The sequence below is a fragment of the Phacochoerus africanus genome, chromosome 7 (genome assembly GCF_016906955.1).
Source record: "Phacochoerus africanus isolate WHEZ1 chromosome 7, ROS_Pafr_v1, whole genome shotgun sequence".
Lineage (NCBI taxonomy): Eukaryota > Metazoa > Chordata > Mammalia > Artiodactyla > Suidae > Phacochoerus > Phacochoerus africanus.
In genome coordinates, this window is record NC_062550.1 from 80,976,843 (window position 1) to 80,995,513 (window position 18,671).

Genomic DNA, 18,671 nt, shown 5'->3' on the forward strand with positions numbered 1-18,671 from the left:
AGGATCCTGTGTTGCCATGAGCCCTGGGGTAGGTCACAGACACGGCTTGGATCTTGCATTGCTGTGGCTGTGGCTGTGGCTGTGGTGTAGGCCGGCAGCTGTAGCTCTGATTCGACCACTAGCTTGAGAAATTCCATATGCCGCGGGTGTGGCCCTAAAAAGAAATAAAAATAGAAAAAACCCAACTCTTAGAGAATGATCAACAATAATTGTGTTATGCTTCTGTGAGAATAATTCCTTCAGATTTATTTGATTGTTTGCCAAAACAAATAAGAGAAGCTCAAGAGAGTTGGCAGATAAAAAAGAAAGTCCTCCTTCTTCTGTACAGTTTTGCACAGACGTGACCCCACAGATTTATTGTTGCTTATCTTGGTTCTGTACTTCATGTGATCAAAGCCCACATTTCCAAAGGTGGTTGTCCCTAGAAACAGAGAGAGGAACATAAGAGAGTCTATTGCGGATGGACCTAACTTTTAGTGCCTTATGTGCCAGATCCTGGGCTAGGTCATCTTGTGTGTGTTTCCTCAGGTGAGAGTGTCAGGATGTAAATGTGTAGGATTAATGAAGAGATTGTGGACTGGTGAGAACGTTCAGGCACCATGACTTCATAACAGTTTATATGTACACTCAGCATCACATGGCAGAGCTGCGGCCTGTGCCCATCACTGAAGATGCTGAAAATAGACTCAACGTTTTGAACATACATCTGGTTCTGTATCTTAAGAACTAGATCTATGTAAATGTTCTTACTGTTTCACTCATGAAACCAACTTCTGGGAATTATCTTGAAGAGAAATACTTTTTTAAAAAACTCACCTGCTATAGGTAAGCAGAGAGTAATTACTGTATTTTTAAATTACAGCACTAGCTGGAAATTGGAGAAATATTAATCATTAAGGACATGCTAAGTAAATTATTGCATCATGACTAATGATTTAATTAAATATTTATAGACCCTTAAAAGTGATCGTTATAAAGTCTATGTAGCGACCGGTAAAATGCTTCTGACAGAATGTCAAATGGAAAAGATGTGCCAGCAAATGAACCTGTCTACAAAACAGAAACAGACTTATAGGCAAAGAGAGCAGACTTGTGTTTGCCAAGGGGGTGGGGGGAGGGTGGGGGATGGATGGGGAGTTTGGGGGTGGTAGATGCAAACTATTACATTTAGAGTGGCTATGCAATGAGGTCCTACTGTCAGCACAGGGAGATTGGATATAGAGATTGGAACTATATCCAATCTCTTGGGCTATACCGTAAAGAAAGATACTATAATAAAAGGAATGTATATATATGTGTGACTGGGACACTTTGCTGTACAGCAGAAATTGGTACCACATTTTAAATTCACTATATGTTAATTTTTAAAAAAGTTTTTTAAAAAAGAAAACAACGTGCCAGGAAACTGTATAAAATTTATTCCCTAGTACTATCAGGGAATGTGAGGGTGGCAATTGGTTTGTGTGTTGGAGTGGTTTTCCCTTTGTGGATATGGTGGACAGATATTTTCTCCAGATATATGTTCCCACCCTACTGGACCGAAGAGGAAAAAAGGAACTTCCCACCTCTGGCTAATGAACTAGGATGAAGGATATATACCTGGAGTTGTTGGTGGCTTTGCACTTCTTTTCTCTGTCAATGGAGAAAACTTGCCTGCAATAAAAGATGATCAAAAGAGAGAGATCGGGAGTCAGAGAGATGGATGTATGGATGTATAGATAAAAGAGTAAATATATTGAAGGACCCACCTGATGGCACTTTATTTGTCCCTGAGACACACCTCTACCCTTGTCATTTTTATGAGCCCACAAAGTTATTTTCTTATACCAGTTAACCACTTGCAACTGAAAGAATTCTGACATTAGAAATGATAGGATTTTTAAAAGTTTTTATGCTGTGTTAGAATTTGTCAAGGTCGTTGTTTGTTTTTAAATAACCCTTTTACCTTCTGAAGTCACTGGAACATTTTGTACTTGTGTGTAAATACTGCATTTGTGAATCATTTCCCATTACATTGCTGATAGACTTTTGGACCCTATTGAACTATTATTTCCTCCCATGTCTCTTTCTCAGCTTTTCCTGCAACATCAGCCACTTTAACTGTTTCCCCACATCCTGCTTCTGACAATAGCCACTCTGAGAATGCTTTCAAAAGGGTGGTCTGAACCTCAGTGTGAATTCAAATCTGTACAAGGCAGGAATGTATGGGGAATTTTGAAGTAAATCAACAAACATTAATTGAGTACCTACTATATGCCAGGCACTGGGGTTACAACAATGAAAATAAAAGTTGGCATGGCCCTGCCCTTGATGTGCGTCTCCCTGTGGGTACATTGTGTGTTCCCTGGAGGTACAGGGAAGGTCCACTCTGGGAGTTTATTTAGCATTTATTACTCATTTGCTTAATATTTCTGCACAAAGTCAACAGTATAATAACCAACACTTATGGAAGTTTTACTCTGTGCCACACCTATAGGCATTAATTGTTTTCCACATTTACCAGATGAGGAAACTGAGGTGCAAGGAGCATATTTAATATGCCCAAGTTACACAACTGATTTAACCAGAGACAGTCTGGTAGAAAATTCTGCTTACATACCATTGTAAGAAATCTGATCAAAAATACTGGATCTGGTCCTTAAATCACCTTTTAAATTTTTTTGCAAAAGATTGGTTTAAAACATTTGTTAACTTAAATCTTGGTGGTGAAGTTTCCAGATACCCTGCCAGGATGAGATAAAGGGACAGTCTCTTCTTAACTTGTTAGACTTTGAGCCATGGAGAAAAATGGTCTGAAAAGATGAGTTCATCTCTACATTCATCTACTGAGTAAAGTTTATAGGAAGCCCTCAGTTTGGTAAGGACAGATGAAAAATAAAAATGTCCTTAAAATATACCACAGTGTGGTAAGTCCTGTAATAGAGGCATTCCAAAGGTACAAAGCTTTGGGAGGTGGAGGGATGGGGAGGGGAGGAGGACATGCCAAGGAATGGTTGACAAGTAAGCTGAGTGTTGAAATATGAGTAGGAATTCTTCAGTGGACACAGCGGCTGGGTCGGGGTGGTGCTAGAAGAAAGGCTTTGGTGGAGCTGGGGATTCTCTTCTCAGCTTACTCAAGAGTGTCTTCAGAATTATAAGTGGCTCTAAGTGCAGGACTAGAAAGATAGGTGGAAGCTGGGCAAACTAAGGGAAAGCATTTGGACTTAACTTTGAGGTCAGGGATATAAACTGTGTCAATTGCAGACACCTACCAGTAAAAATAACTTGAGCATGTGCTCCTCAATTATGTAGTTATTTAATAATTTATATGGATATTTTGTTTCTTATATATGTGTCCTATCATACCAGTATATTATACCTTTTACAAAATACATAAAGTTGTATAGACAGTACTTAAAGGTTTATCTTTTTTTGCTTTCACAAAATATTAACTATTAAATATGTTCTTGAAAATATTTACTTTTGAAAACTTTGGTTTCATACTTTGTGATAGGGCAATTTAAAGGACTGGTTTTAAGTTGATTTTATTTTGATTTCTAGTTTTAATCGAAACAAGATATTGCACAAAGAGAGTTTCAACTGAAGAAGTGTGTGTTTAGCAGGACTAACTAAATCATGATGCTGTTTTTTTCAAAATCAAGCACTATGCTCAGGTTTTGGGGTTTTTTTGAAATTCAATTAATAAGTTTTCATCTTCCATGATGTCAATCAATTCTTGCAAACTCTTTGGAAGGTGTTGCATTTTCAAATTTTTAGCAATTGGTTCAAACCCACTGATAGTCTTTATCAGAGGTATCTTAAAATAGGCTAGGAAATTCTGTTTCTAATTTTTTTAATGGGCAGATGCGAGAGTTTTTTTTTTTTTTTTTCCTTCCATTTGAAATGAAACACATTCATGATTTTCAGCCATCCACTCATTAATGATGGGGAAACTTTCTCCAGTTGTATGAGTTATCTATTGCTGTATAACAAATTATCCCCCAAATCAGTGGCTTAAAACAGCAGATATTTATTATCTCACGGTGTCTGTGTTCAGGAATCCAGGAGTGGCTCAGCTGTGTTCTTTTGTCTCAGGGCTGCAGCCGATGTGGTGGCCAGTCCTCCATCAGCTCAAGGCAGGGTTGGGAGCCAGTCTGCTTCCAAGTTTACTCAAGTGCCTGTTGGGGGGACTAGATCCGTCCTTACTGGCAATGCAGAGACAGCAGTTCCTTGCCAGTGGGCTTCTCCATAAAGAGAGCATGAGAGAAAGTGAAAGACAAAATTCATAGTTTTTTTGTAACTTAATCTCAGAGGTCACTTTGCTATATTCTGTTGGTTAAAAGTGAGTCCTGAGGTCCAGCCCACACGCACGTGGAGGGGGTTACACAGAGCATGGACACCAGCAAGAAGAAATGAGGTGGGGGCAGGGGAGCTTCAGAGGCTGCATACTGCACCCGTTTTCAAAATAGCGAGTTCATTTTGAAAAGAAGTTCCTTTTTTATTCACCATTAAAATGTCATCTTTACCTTAAGGAGACATATTAAGCATATTTATTTTTCTGAAAATATTTGCATAATCCTGGCAGCCACTGGTCATCAGAGGAAAGGTCAGACAACTTGGGAGCCTTGTTATTTGCAAAAGTCCTCTTGTAGTTGGACAGCTCTCTTAAGTATTTGGACATGAAATAACTAGCAGACTGATACAAGTACAACTTTCCATCCAGTTTAAAAGAATTGCAAAGAATGTACTTTATGAAGGACTTAATTTTATAGCCTAAGCGTTGATGGTATCTTAGAGCCTGTAGCATGCAAACCATGACCATATACTGAAGGTGAAGAATGCGGGTGCAGCATCAACCTTGTTTGCGAAATTCCCTTTCTTCTTCAGAGAACCCAAATGAGTTAGGTGAAAGACAGACAGGGCAAGGACAGTGGTTTTATTTCATAATTCAATATTAGTATACATTTAAATTACTTCCTACTTATATTCTTTTTAGTTTTGTTAAAGATGAAGTATTTATAAATACAAAGAGCTATTACTGTTTTTTTCTGTACAACTGTGGATCTTCAAATGTACCCCCGGGGTGCATACACCCCCTCTGCTCTAGACCAGTGATTCTTAACTCAGGATTTATTATCTATTCCGAGTGGTTCACTTCCAGGGAGTGAAAAATAGTGACCAAAGATCTAATCAGATGTCCCCAAACAGTTCAGAACTTTGTTCTATGTCCTGGGTAGCCACTGAAAAATTTTAAGGAGAGCATAAAGATATTTACAAGTTAGGGTGCTCTTTGGGTAGCATAGTGGCTTGGAGAGGGTGAGCCTGGAGCCCTGGAGAGCAGTACTTGCCAGCGCCCTCTGAGAGGCATGTGTTCATAAAAGCAGTTTAGTCAGAAATCACAATTCAGAAGGGAATTCTGAAAGCAGAATTCAGAACCAAAGACATTTCAGGTCCTCTACCTTTTTTCTTGTCCTCTTCTTTATATTTGACTTACTTTATTATTATTGTTGTTGTTGTTGTTCCTTCTACAGCTGCACCTGTGGCATATGGAAGTTCCCAGGCTAGGGGTCGAATCAGAGCTGCAGCTGCTGGCCTATACGCCACAACCACAGCAATGCCACATCCAAGCCTTATTTTTGATCCACGCTGCAGCTTGCTGCAACCCCAGATCCTTAACCCACTGAGCGAGGCCAGGGATTGAATGCATATCCTCACAGACACTATGTCAGGTTCTTAACCCACTGAGCTATGGTGGGAACTCCCTGACTTTATTATTGTTATTATTATTTCTGGAGATTCAAACTGGGAGAGAGGGAGAGATTCAGAAAGATGATTTATCAATATTAAAATAACCTCCAGCAATTAAGTAATAGAAAAAGGGTATTTGGAAAAAAGGTCTGTAGAATGATATTGGAGTGCCAAATAAATTTGAAGTAGGATAAACATTTTCTGCACTGGAAAATATAATTGACTTGAATTCCACAGTTGTGCATTTTTTAAGAAGGGTGAGGTGTTTTACAGTTCCTCCCCAGCCGTTCTTCTAGATTTTTAATTTCTTTCTATTGTGATCAGCATAACTTTGGTTTGGTCTAGGCTGAGCTGAATCTCCTGGCCAGTCTCCTGTCTCACATTGTCACTGCTTCACGCTCCCCCCAGGCCCTTCGCTTACATACACTTCCTTAACCAGGGTGGCTTTGCTGGGAGGGTTCACTTGAGCTGCAAATGTCATCTCCAGGGTGTTGTGGTCACAGGGATCCCCTGGGGTGGTGGTTGTCATTTTCCCAGGGTTCAGGTAAGAAGTGGAGAGGATGCAGGAGCAGTGAGCGTCACCCCAGAACCCAAGGGTGGGACCCAGGGGAGGTTGCTGCATTTCAATAAGAGCCTCTGCCAGTCCCTGCATGGCCTCTTGGTTCCCAAGGCCCAGACTTGTTCACCGATCCAGATATAACAACTTGAACGCACTGGCCTTTCCCCGCTGCTGCCTCCGTGGAGGCTGCTGTTATTCCTGCACGCGGGCCAGGCACCCTCCCGGGGGCTGGGACACAGAGCCAGTGGGGCTGCAGGAGGCCAGGCTGGTGTTGAAATTGGCGGCTCCCCTCTGCCCACAGGCACTTCCCCCTGCCAGCCCAGCCGGGGCCGGGTGGGGCAGGGTGGTGGCTGTTCAAGATCCATCTCTCTGAGTGGCCAGTGTCTGCTGGACATGGTGGATTGCTTCCTATGACATGGTCTAGACCTGAAGATCAATTTTTGGCCACCAGTAGCAATGAAGTGAGACCTCAGACTGCAATTATTTTCATCCTCTGGTGTCAGACCTAGACAGCAGAGCTCCTGGCATGTGGATGGGATGGAGGCATTGAGGAGCCTGGAGAAATCTGACCTCCTTTCTTGTGGGATGGCTCTTAGTTGCCTTTGAAGTCTGGTTGCAACTTATGTGGTGACTATTGGGGCTTACTTAACTGGGTACTTAATTTTATATTTGAAAAACTATTTATAGGTCTGCAAAGGTAGTTGTTTTTCTTTCTTACTTTTTTTTTTCTTTTTAATTTAAAGCATAGATTTAAGAGATTTCTTGGTGTAATCTGTCTGATTTTTGGGTGAGACCCCCACCACCTCAGTGTGGAATTAGGTAGGGCTGGACTGTGGTCTCCTTTCAGTGACTTATTAATTATATAACTTGGGAACATTGCTTCTCTTCTCTAGGCCCCTGTTTTCTCATCTGGAAGGACATCGGCTTTATCACAGGATGAGATTCCTTAATCATCAAGGATTGGAAATGATGAGTAAGGTGCTAGAATTGTGCTTGTCACCTTGAATGCTCTCGTTAAAGAGGATATTATTTTATTATATAAATTGTCACCCATGTGGCCCCCTGGGCCTTCGTGGTTGATCAAATCAAGGTTTCTCGAAACGGATATGTGTGTGGGCATCTTATGACCTGAGTCAAGAGCATGAGCAGCTTAGTCAACGAGTATTTATAAAAGTCTCCACTAGCAACACGGTGCTGCTGGATTAGACATCGTTGTTCACACAGCAAAAACGTAAACCTTCTAGTCATTAAAAACTTGCCGTCATGTGTGATAAGACAGGTTAACCAAACCGTTTATGGAAATTCATGTTTTAAAATTTATAGATAGGTCTGTAGTGGAAAAAAAAAGTTTGGCCATGACCCCTAGATGTTTCTCCTTTTCAGTGATCCAGGCGAGGCTAATAATTCACTCCTAGGGTTTTGAAGTTATTTATTTGCCTTTGAGTCTGGGGCATTCCCATTTGTGATCAATGCTAAGGAGGAAGCGTATTCATGACTTGATTCATACAGATAAGCCTGTAAGGGGGAAGAGTGGGCAACAATTACCTCTGCTTCTAATCAGATGTATTCAGCTCTCCGGTTCTCTTTGCTCACGTGGGCAGCAAGGTGTTCTGGAGAAGTTTGCAAATACCCTCACTTTTGCTCTCTGCTCCCAAGGGGTCATTTTTTTTTTCTTTCTGTTATCGCCTTGCCCTCTGCACTCTGCTCCCTCTTGTCACCTCTGAGGTCTGCCTGTCACCCCACTGCCCTTCAGAACTCTTTTCCTTGAAGCCTTTCCAAACAGGTGCTATCTTGCTTCACTCTCCACCGTCATTCTGCTAACCCCTGGGTCTTATAGATGTTCCCTGTTCTGAACACTGACGCATCTGTCTTTATATAGCCCTGACTGCCTTGGCATTTCTATGCTCCTCACTCTGTGTTTGCCAGCGCTTATCCCAACTCTTCCAGGAGCACTGGGGATCCCGCCCCTGTCACCTTTCCTGTAGCACTTTGCATTGTTTGTTATGGATTAAAGGACTCACAGAGGCCAAGAATAAAGGGTGTCTTGGGGGGAGCTCTCAATACACTTGTGTTTTGCTTTTCAGCCATTCTCAGCTGAATGTCTAATCTGATGTCTTATTAGTAACTGGAAATTTAATAGGCAGGGTTCTGAGTTCTTTCTTGTAGGAATGTGTGCAAGTTTGGACTAGTGGATGAGTCACAGACTTGGAGTTTAAAAGCTGTGGTTTAGTGAAAAGCCAGAGAGAGAGAGAGAGGAAGAGAGAGAGAGAGAGTTAGAGTTGGGAAGCCCTGCATGCAGAACCCAGGAAGTGAGGCCCTGCAAGGCCATTTGTAACACGCAAGGAACTCTCCGCCTTGATGTGGTGCAGACGGCAGGGGCAGGAGGAGAGCACCCTTAGGCTATCTGAGGGGAGAATGAAGGAAAAGGGAACAAAAATATTCTTTCTTTCCCAGCCTGGCTCAGTCAGTGGTAGTGCTACCTGGGACCACTTTGTCACCCTCTTACTGTGTCCAGACACTATGTTATTTAAAAATACCAAAAAACAAAAAACAAACAAAAAAGCGCCATCTCCTTTCATCCTCACAAACCACTTCTGAGGAATTTTCACAGTTTTACAGAGTAGGATGCAGAAGCCCAAGGTCACACATTAGCAAAGTGTAGAGTCAGGCTATGCATCCAGGTCTGCCTAAACTTCAGGCCTCTCTAAATCTTGTCCTGACCTATGACCCTGTTCATTTTGACTTTGATCTTTTTTTTTTTTTTCCTTTGAGGGGAGAAAGGAATTTTTTTTTTTTTTTTTTTTTTAGCAGATGAGAATTGGCCTTCTGTCTGGGACTTCCCCTGCTAGCAGGTTCTCAGGACATTTTTGCTGAATGAGTGAGTCTGTTCCAGTGGCTCTGGGATGGAGCATGAATGGAGCAGTGCAGTGTCTGGGAAGGAGGCCTCTCTTACTAGCTGTGTGGTTAAGGCAAGTCCCTTCAACTCTATGGGCCTCAGAGTGCTCCCTTTATTTATTTATTTATTTATTTATTTATTTATTTATTTATTTATTTTTTTGTCTTCTCAGGGCCGCACCTGCGGCATATGGAGGTTCCCAGGCTAGGGGTCTAATCAGAGCTGTAGCCACCAGCCTACGCCACAGCCACAGCAACATCAGATCCAAGCCGCGTCTTCAACCTACACCACAGCTCATGGCAACGCTGGATCCTTTACCCACTGAGCGAAGCCAGGGATCAAACCTGCAACCTCATGGTTCCTAGTCGGATTTGTTTCCCCTGCGCCACGACAGGAACTCTGAGTGCTCCCTTTAAAACTTAAGGTGGCTAGGGACAGACAGTGTGACCTCTTCAATGCCAACTCTTGTGAGACGTGGGGAAAAGGCTGCCATGGCCTTTTGGTCACGTTTGTCACAGTAAAAGAGGGGAGACAGAATCATCCATCCATGCCTGGGATTCAGGAATTCTGCTCTCTCTTTTTAATCTCTGAAACCTATTTAAAAAAATTTTTTTTAGGGCTGTACCTGCAGCATATGGAAGTTCCCAGGCTAGGGGTCAAATCTGAGCCACAGCTGCTGGCCTATACCACAGCCACAGCAACGCGGAATCTGAGCCGTGTCTGCGACTTACACTACAGCCATGGCAACGCCAGATCCTTAACCACTGAGCAAAGCCAGAGATGGAACCCTCATCCTCACAGATCCTAGTTGGATTTGTTACCACTGAGCCACAAGGGAACTCCTATTTTTGTGATTTATGGTAAACTTGGCCATTTTCCTGCGCCATTTCTCCCATTTGTTAAGGAGCTATAACGACACATGCATCCTTCCTTTCTTCATATATTTTGTTTTGATCCTTAAAGATTCATAGAAGATGAAAATCTAGTAATAATGTAATGAGCCTTAATGATTATAAAAAGTCCACAGACATCCTCCAATGAAAATTCAGCTGTAACATCTTCCTCAATCAGGGAAATGCTGAATTGTGACAGCATTTAATGTTCTGGTTTAGCTACAGAGCCTTTAATGTCATGAAAATATCAGTGCTTATAGCAGTTGAAGAAAGGCATCAAGAAAATCATCGATTATTCCGACATGATATACATTTACCCCGACTATATTATAAAATAAAATTGAATTCACTGACAATTCCTAAATTGAAATAATCTTTAATCACAAAATTATTCTTTTTCTATAAAGTAAATTCTTTTAGGGAAAGACTAGATTTCAGAGAGAGACGAATGTGGTTTACATCATACAAGCACTTGTAAAGAGCTGTCTTTGCCCCTCACTGTCTTTTTCAGAGATTCTGATGATCAGAATGTGCACGTTCCAGAAACCTTTAATGTGAGTGACCCGATGCAAGAGGAAGAAAGGCCATCTGTTGATTCCTTGTTGTTTAGAATGCATCAGAGACGCTATGGGCAGGCTTTTTGAAATAAAGTAGGCAGAGAGCCGTTGAGTTACCGACACAAGGCCACACAGAAAGCAAATGGCAAAGGCAAAATAAGACGCCAGATCTTTTGAGGTGCTCTTTCTGTGCTTGCTTACCACACCTTGATGTTTTCCCCAGAGTCTGCATGAGCTGGCTAAACCACTTCTTTGGAATGGCAAGCTTAAAATGGAGGAGAGCTGGTGAAATTCTCCCCAGTGCTTAAATCATCTTAAGCAATCACTTCATCCACTCTGGAGAGGTGGTTGGGAAGGGGTAGGGCTTTTGAGAAGTTGAGTGGGGTGAAAAGCTGTGTTGGGAGAAATCTGTTCCTGGCATTATATTCATGAATAGAGCAATTAATGCACAGCATGGAGGAGGGGCGGGGTTTGCCTGGAGGGCAAGGATGAGGGGACATAGCTGAAGAGTATTTCAAGATGGCAAAGGATTTTGTGTCTCCTTCTCTCTCCGATGCGCCTACTTCCTTGTAGAGCATTCTAGTAGTAAAAGGACTTGTTGTGCTGTCTTGCTTCCAGGTGTCTGCTTCAGAAATCTACAAAGTCTATTCTTTCTCCTCCTGAGTTAGCATTGCTGTATCTGATTTTCATTCTTTCCTCTGTAACTTAAGCGTATGCCCTCTTCTTCTGCTCTTTAAACTGACCCCTCACCCAACACTGATTAACCCCAAGAAAGAGTTGAGACATAGAAACTTCTCGCAGCACCCTCTTTTGGCCTTATTTGTCTTCATAATCTCTTTTATAGGGTAAAGGTTATCTTGGTTTTTCCCACAATTGGTTTGGAAGTCTGCTCAGCTGCCCATGTCACTCCGCTCTCAAGGGTCACTTTCGTCATCAACCAAATATTGAAACAGGTGGAACCTACCACCCGTAATGTGAGCTACAGTGGAAACAAAGTGACTTGGCTGTGGCGGCTCAAGTCAAGTTTGAGAGAGGTGACTGTGGGAATCCAAATGCCTCCTTGTGACTTTGGTAGCAAGGGGCTTTGAATGGCTTCATTCTTGAAAAATGTACTGTTCCCGTGTCACAAGTGTGACTGGTTCGGTGCAACTGGACATTCTCCTCTGCAGCCTCCTTGCACAAAGCCACCTACCCCTGGTTGGCTGCTGGAGAAGCTAGTCTCTGGTTCCTGCGACAGCAGCTCCAGTGACACATGGAAGAGCTCCAGTTGGGCGGGCATGAGGCAAAGACACAAAACTCAGGGCCAGAGCAGAAGTGTGTTAGAAAGCGCTCCCATTTCTCACCTTTTCTTACACAGCTTTATTTGGCTGATCTGTTAGCAGTGGTTGCATGACGCTCACTAAATATCACAAAACATGCACAGTTTTCTCAGCCTGGCTTCCCTGTCTTCACAGCCTCAGAACTGGGTCATGTTAACCCAACCTCCAAAAATCTTCTTGGGATTTGCCTGGTGTAGGCTTCCCAGTTTAAAGATATGTAAAGGAAGCATAATCTCAGGAGAAAACACCCTCCCGTATTAAAGGAGATCTGAGTACTAAGCCAAGTTTCATAATAATAGTTAATGTCTTTGTCTTTTGGGGGCAAGCCCCATCATCCCTTCGTACTCTCAGTTTTAATTGTGTAGGATAAAGATAAAATGCTAGTCCCTTACCTACATCCGAGGATGCTCTGAAAATGAATAATAAACCAAGGCATGCCAATCCAAGAACTGCTTTGAAGTCACTCCTATGAAAAGTCAGGAAATTGGGGCTATTGTTGTAAGCGGACGTAAATACTTAGCAAATCTTAACTACACAGACATAGGGAAGTAGAAGAAATTTTTATGTGTGTGCTAAAGGAATAAATGACCAGAGTTCCATTGTGGCTCAGCAGGTTAAGAACTCAACTAGTCTCCATGAGGTTGTGGATTTGATCCCCTGGCCTCATTCAGTGGTTTAAGGATCTGGCATTGCCACCAATGGTGTTAAGTCAAAGATGCAGCTCGGATCCTGTATTACTGTGGCTGTGGCGTAAGCCTGTAGCTGCAGCTTCCATTTGACCCCTGGCCTGGGAACTTCCATTTGCCACAGGTGTGGCTGTAAAAAGAAAAAAAAAAAAAAAGCATAAATGGCCAACACCTCCTCCACCTTCTCCCCCTATTTCCATGGTGTATGTGCATTCACATTTTTTAATTGCCTGGTTCCTTCTTGTGAAGCTTTTGCTAAAAATCAGATAAGTGTAGACAATTTGGTGAAAAACCATATCCTCTTGTTATTGATGTTTTAAAATGTTTAAGTATTTTGACATAAATGCTAAAGAACAAAGTCAATTGTTTAACTAAAAAGGCAGAATGCAAATATTTAGCTTAGGTATTTGGAGTATCCATTTTCATAATCACAATACTTCCTTGAAAATGTTTGAGAAAGAGTTATAATTTGGCTCTTTGAAAAGGGTGGGAAATTGAAGTTGAAATAAACTTGACCTTAGACTTCCTTCCTCAGTTTTGGGTAAGAACTCAAGAAGGTTCTCTTATAATTGGATGTGGACTTTTTAGGTTTTTACATGACTTCATACTACATGTTTTTGGGAAATATTATTTGTATTTTAATAGAGATGTGGCATATAGTGAATTAAGTGAAATGCATTTCTTGGAAGGTAAAAAAAAAATGTGGTTTCCATTTTATTCCTCTGTGGAGTCATTTATTTCCAGGTTCTCCAGATCAATTTAATCTTCATAATTTTGTTCATTAGTCATTCACTTTCATGTTTGAGCTTTTGATCATTTATTCCTTAAATTTATACATTTATCATCAAATATGCAATGACCTAATAATAATATGTGCCAGTCATCATTCTAGGTACATTTATATTGTATAAAGGCATATGTTTTTGTTTAGGCATATTTCTTTTATATTTGGCAAGCAGTTGGTTTCAAAACACATACTGAACGCTGGAGAGTCCTCTGAGTCTGCTGTGGCATGGTAATAAGTGTCTACAACGCAAGTTCTTGGCTATGTTAGGGAAGGCAGGCCCTGGGCAGTAGCAACAATGATAATAGTGTATACCAACAGAACACTTCCATGGGCCCCTGGCCCTAATAACAGCTGTTTTCCATGAATAAACTAGTTTAATCTGTATAATAACCATTCGAGTTCTCATTTTAGAGAGGAGGAAACTGAGGCAGAGGGCCTCAGCTTCAGTAATGTTTTAAAAGTTACAGAGCTTATTAAATGCTGGACCCAGAAGAACAGTGTCACAAATCTCAAAGTGTTTTGTAAAAATTAAAGCAGAAAAAAAAAAATCAAACAAATTGACTAAATCTCAATAAACATTAAAAAAGACTGCAGAATAATTGTTTTTGTAATGGCACCAAATGACCAGTTTAAAAGGTGGGGCCTCTGCAACAGGCACATGAAAAGATGCTCAACATCACTATCAGAGAAATGCAAATCAGTAGTAAAATGAAGTGTCACCTTGCACTGGTCAGAATGTCTGTCATCAAAAAGTCTACAAATAATAAATGCTGGAGAGGGTGTGGAGAAAAGGGAACCCTCTTACACTATTGGTGAGAATGTAAATTGGCGGAGCCACTATGAAGAACAGTATGGAGGTTCCTTAAAAAGCTAAAAATACAACCACCATGCGGTCCAGCAATCCCACTCCTGGGTGTATATCCAGAGAGAACTCTAATTGAAAAAGCACATGTACTCCACTGTTCATAGCAGCACTATTTACAATGGCCAAGACACGGAGACAACCTAAATGTCCATCAACAGAGGCATGGATAAAAAAGAGTGGTACATTTATGCAATGGAATATTACTCATCCATAAAAAAGAGTGAAAAAATGCAACTTGCAGCAACATGGATGGAGCTAGAGATGATCATACGAAGTGAAGTCAGAAAGAGAAATACCATAATATATTGCTTATTATGGAATCTAAACAGTAGAACAAATGAATTTGTTTACAAGACGGAAACAGGCTCACAGACAGAGAAAACAAACTTATGGTTACCAAAGAGGAAAAGGGTGGGAGGGATAAATAAACAGAAAGTCCTACTGCATAGAACAGGGAGCTATATTCAATATCTTGTAATAGCCTATAATAGAAAAGACTATGAAAAAGTATGTGTGTGTATGTATAACTGAATCACTTTGCTGTACACCAGAAACTGACACAACATTGTAAATAATTATATTTCAAGAAAAAAAAATACTAAAATGTGGCCTCCAGTGGGGATTTGAATCTGCCACCTCTTAGCCGTGTGACCTTGGGCAAGTTGTTTCATGTCTCTGTGCCTCAATTTCCCCATCTGTCAATTGAGGAGAGTGAGTATGAGGATTAAATGAAATAATAAATACAAAAAATTTAGCATGTCTGGCACATGATAAACACTTATTAGCTATTATTATCATTATTATTTTATGATCACTGTATTTCCATTTCTCCCCAGGAGAGAGCAGAAAGCTGATAAAATAGCAAATTAAATTAATATAAAATCCTGGAGTAAAGCAAAGTCAGCTTGAACCTCATGCAACCGAAAACATCATATTTTATGAAACTGGTAACGTTCCCACAGTATGTCACACAAATTATTGTAGTGCCCAAATTATATAATGCCAAGAAATAATTTATCAAGGAAGATAATAATAATAATTCAGTTTGTATTTAGTGAGCATCTTCTGTGGGTTGAGCACAGTGCCTGATATTTTGGGGGGTAGGACAGGTGGCTCACAAAAGGGGACCCAGGTATGGTTCTCCCCCCAACCGAAGCGTATAGTCTTATGGGTAAGGTAAGTCATAGATAGAAAAAAAGATTAAATAGCAGAACCTGACAGGACACAGAAAGTGATGTAATCATTGCTTTGGACTGAAAGGGCGAAGCTTGTGCAGGGTCTTCAGGAAAGCCCCCTGTAGAGATGGGACTACTTTGAGCTGCAAAGAAGTGAGAAGTACATTGAAGGAGGTGAATAAAACTATGACAATTACGAGGCAATTACAGGAGCTGGATTTGATGGAGTGGGTCAAGTAAGTTGCAGTCATTTCTGTTCTCTGAAATGAATGTTTCTGAGCTCAGATTTTATGTTTTGAGGTGTATAGGGCCAAGGAAAACAGCATGATTCAGACGGGGTTCATATCTCAGGCCTGTACTCCTAGCTGCATGACCATCTCAATATATTTAATCTTCTTGAGCCTCAGTTTCCTCATCTGTGAAATGACCATAATTCCTCCTCCACCTAAGTAGGTAATTAGGAGACCCAACAAGGTAAGGGGACATGGCAAGAGCCTCGAGGCCATAAAGAATCCTGTGAATATAGTGGGATTTTGTAGCAGTGTCTCTTTTTAAAGGTCATATCCTATGCTGGGACCTGTGCTTGAAAAACACGTATAACCTGATTAGCATACAGAGCAAATTTTTCCTTGGGCAATAATTTTTTTTTTCATTAAACACTTCTGTGTTCTTGCCGATTCTTTTGTAAACCACTTCCTTTTGTTGAAATCTTGAAGTAGTCTTGATGTAGAAACTGGCAGTTGGGGCAATGGTGAATGAGCTGATTTATTAAAATTATTGCCTGACCTTTGAAGAATGGTGGTCTCTTCTGACTCTTGGTCATAGATTATAATTCCCTCCCAATCATAGCAACTCATCCTTAAATACTTTTAATTGACTGCATCTTGATGCACTGTAATTCTAGCCTGCAAAATATGCTCTCCTAAATATATCCTCTGATGACTACTCCAGCTTGCTATGCTTTCAATTTCTCACTTCTTGGGTTATTTGAAGAGGTTTATATTTACCTAATCCTCCAAGCAGCCCCAAGGGAAAGCCGGCTGCCCCCAGGCTCCATGCACTCCTTGGCCAGAAGGGACAAGAGTCACTTTCCTTTGTTTTTCACACAAGTCACTACTATTTTGACTCAGCCACACAGCTCTTCCTTTGTTGGATTCTTATTGAATCATTGCTCTTTTTGATACTCAAATGCTGGTTTACTTTTACTTGCCTCTACATGGTTCTTGTCTTTTTCCTACTCACTGGGAAGTCTAATACCTTGCCCCCCTTTTTGCTCTTGCCCCACCTAACATAAGAACAAAACCGGATCTAAACTGATCTTCAGGTTCTATAATGGCAGGCAGACTTAGTACAAGCGGCATTATTTCACAGGATGGGGGCTTTGGAGGAGGCAGAAGGAAGCTGTTATTATAAAATTGAAGTCCATGTTTAAAAGCAAAGTTATACTTTTCATTCCCTCCCCTCCCCTAGTCTTTGGAGCAATGTATCTTACACTTCAGGGCTAAAATGGACCTTCCTCTCCTGAAATCTTGGCTATAAACCCTGGCTGTACAGCTTTTTTTCTTTCTTTCTTTCTTTTTTTTTGGCCATGCCTGTGGCACATGAAAGTTCTTCCCTGGCCAGAGACCGAATCGGAGCCACTGCAGGGACAATGCTGGATCTTTAACCCACTGTACTACAAGAGAAGTCCTGTAGCTGTGTTTTTGTTTTCCAGGAAGATGCTTAAGTTTGGATTGACCAGCCTAGGCTAGGCAACCTTTACTGTTGAAGGAAGATCCTGATGGAAGGATCAAAGCTTTTATTGTGCTGTGGTGTCTGATCCATGACCCCCTCCCCCTTCCCCTCACTTTTTCCTCTTTTTCCCTTTCCACTTTTGCCAAACTCTTCAAACACCTTCTCCCGCCGCCAAGTGGGATCTAGAACTCCAACCGGACATCCTTCTACCTTACAGTGCCCTCCACGGAGTCCCGCTCAGCCTCAGATGGAATAGTCTGAAGCTAGAGGTCTCTCTAAGCAGTCGGGCTGCCGTGAGCACGATGTTTTGGTGTGTTTGCACCAGCTTCCTGTTGCAGAGTTTAGGAAGTGGATCTGGTAACTGCCTAAACAAAAACACTTCCCCTTATTCTCTGTGTCAAAGAGAAGCTCCCCGAAATGGATGCCACCTTTTAGGAGCAAAGACACAGTGCTGTGCTTTAAGAGGGTTGCAACAAATAGGGAAAGAACCTTGGCTTCACCACCTGGACCTGGCTACACAACTTCGCTTAGCCTGTTTCCTCTTACGTCAGATGGCGAGATGCTGTCTCCCTTGCACAGTGCTTATGAGAAGGCAATGAGATAACTGAAATGAAGTAGCCATTTCTCTTAGGCAGAATGTGTTCTGTTTTGTGTGCATATGGTGGACTATGCCTCCTTAAAGTTTGTTTTTTCAGTTGCAGTCAGGTGACTCATATTTCTAGTAAAGCCCCTGTGTTCTGGGTAGTGGTTTATATCCATGTCCCCCAGCTCCTGGAGGGAAGCAAGGCTTGCTGCGCTCATCGCGGGGCTGGAGTCGAGAGCCGTGAAGGGGGGCGCCTGAGAGCTCCAGCTGGAGCTGGGCTGTCTGGGTTCCAGTGCTTCTCTTTAGTCATGAGCTGTGTGACTTCGGACAAAATTACTCAGCCTCTCTGAGCTTCAACTTCCTCATCTATAGAAGAGGGATAATAGTGTATCCCATCGTGTGGACAAAAAGCACAGGAAAAAACCACAGGCAGGCTCAGAGAGGTTGTAAGAATGAAAAGAGAAACTCTCCAAATATATGTGAAAGGCTCAGGATATTCCCTGGCTCTGGGTTTGCTCTGACTGTTCACAGTCCCCACTGGCCTTCATGAGGAGGGCTTCTCAGATGCAAGCTTGCAGACAACAGGCAGTGGAGCCCTCCCCTCCCTCTGAAGGGACCCCAAATAGTTGTGCAAACTGCACAGGCTGATAAGAGGTACAGAGGATTGAGTAGAATTCTGGTTCCTGTTTCTGGGGCTGCATTCTCGGGAGATGGAACAGAATCTAGGAATACGCACACAGGGTCAAGCTCAGTATGTGAGCCTTAGAGCACTTCTCACCAACACTCTTTGTACCATAGCAAGGCTGTCACCTGCAAATGATCACTGCCTGCCCTCAGACTGGGCATTTGGGTCATGCTGAAAGCCTGTGTTGGTTCCCCGAGGCTCAGGC

General features: G+C 41.8%; 1 long non-coding RNA gene across 1 annotated transcript in view; it reads right to left on the reverse strand.

The window, feature by feature from the left end:
* Positions 1-240: 240 nt before the first annotated feature.
* LOC125131434 (uncharacterized) overlaps positions 241-18,671 on the reverse strand; it is a 55,709-nt gene continuing 37,278 nt past the window's right edge. The window contains exons 2-3 of the long non-coding RNA XR_007135920.1: positions 1,600-1,653; positions 241-421 (exon numbers count right to left, since the gene is read on the reverse strand). This is a non-coding gene — a long non-coding RNA (uncharacterized LOC125131434). The remainder of the gene's footprint in view (positions 422-1,599; positions 1,654-18,671) is intronic.